The sequence below is a fragment of the Colobus angolensis genome, unplaced genomic scaffold (assembly GCF_000951035.1).
Source record: "Colobus angolensis palliatus isolate OR3802 unplaced genomic scaffold, Cang.pa_1.0 Scaffold76, whole genome shotgun sequence".
Taxonomy (NCBI): domain Eukaryota; kingdom Metazoa; phylum Chordata; class Mammalia; order Primates; family Cercopithecidae; genus Colobus; species Colobus angolensis.
Window position 1 is genome coordinate 2,695,185 of NW_012121376.1, and position 900 is coordinate 2,696,084.

Genomic DNA, 900 nt, shown 5'->3' on the forward strand with positions numbered 1-900 from the left:
TAGCTGGGATCACAGGTGTGTGCCATCACACCTGGCTAATTTTTGTATTTTTTGAAGAGATGGGGTTTTGCCATGTTGGTCAGGCTGTTCTCGAACTCCTGATCTCAAGTGATCCACCCACCTTGGCCTCTCAAAGTGCTGGGATTACAGGCATGAGTCACTGTACCTGGCCAGATTTCAATATATTAATTATACCTCAATAAAGCTTTAAAAAAAAAAGCAGTGGCTGAGCTAAAAAAAATTTTTTTAAAGCATTCAACCAGCCCCAAGGGTGCATCTGCCCAGCTGGTAGTGTTCAACCCGACAGATCAACCTCCTTCTTTACAGCACATAATTTTATATGTCGATTGCTATCCTGAAATGAAATGCATGAAAACCTACAAAACGCCTTTTTCAATAACGCCCCAACTGAAATACGCAGCTGATCAGAAATGAATAAACATAAATATAAAATAATGGGTTTTCCATGCCGCCCCGGCGAAGAGAACAGGGCCGTCATCTGCTTGCTACGGTGGCCCACAGTGGGCATGACAGCAAACAGTGGCATCCAGCCCCAGGGCGGCGCCTGGAGCACTCACCTACTTTACACCACTTGGCCACTGGGGATGTGGTTTTCCAAAGTGTGAAAACCTCTGTTCTGAACCAAAGTTCTGAACACAATGCAGTCTCCCCTCCATCGGCAAAATCCTTGCATTCCTGGTAAAGGGTGGAGTAAAATTGTGCAGTGCACATTTGTGTGTACAGTGAAGTCTGGTCCTAGACAAACATGGCGATGGACAGGTTTCTCACCTGAGTGGACATACCAGCGGCAGGACCTGGCTGAAGGTCAGGGGGCAGGTACCCCAGAGACTGCAGAGAACCAGGTGGGCCAACTTCTCAGGGGCATCCTCCTGGGGAGGG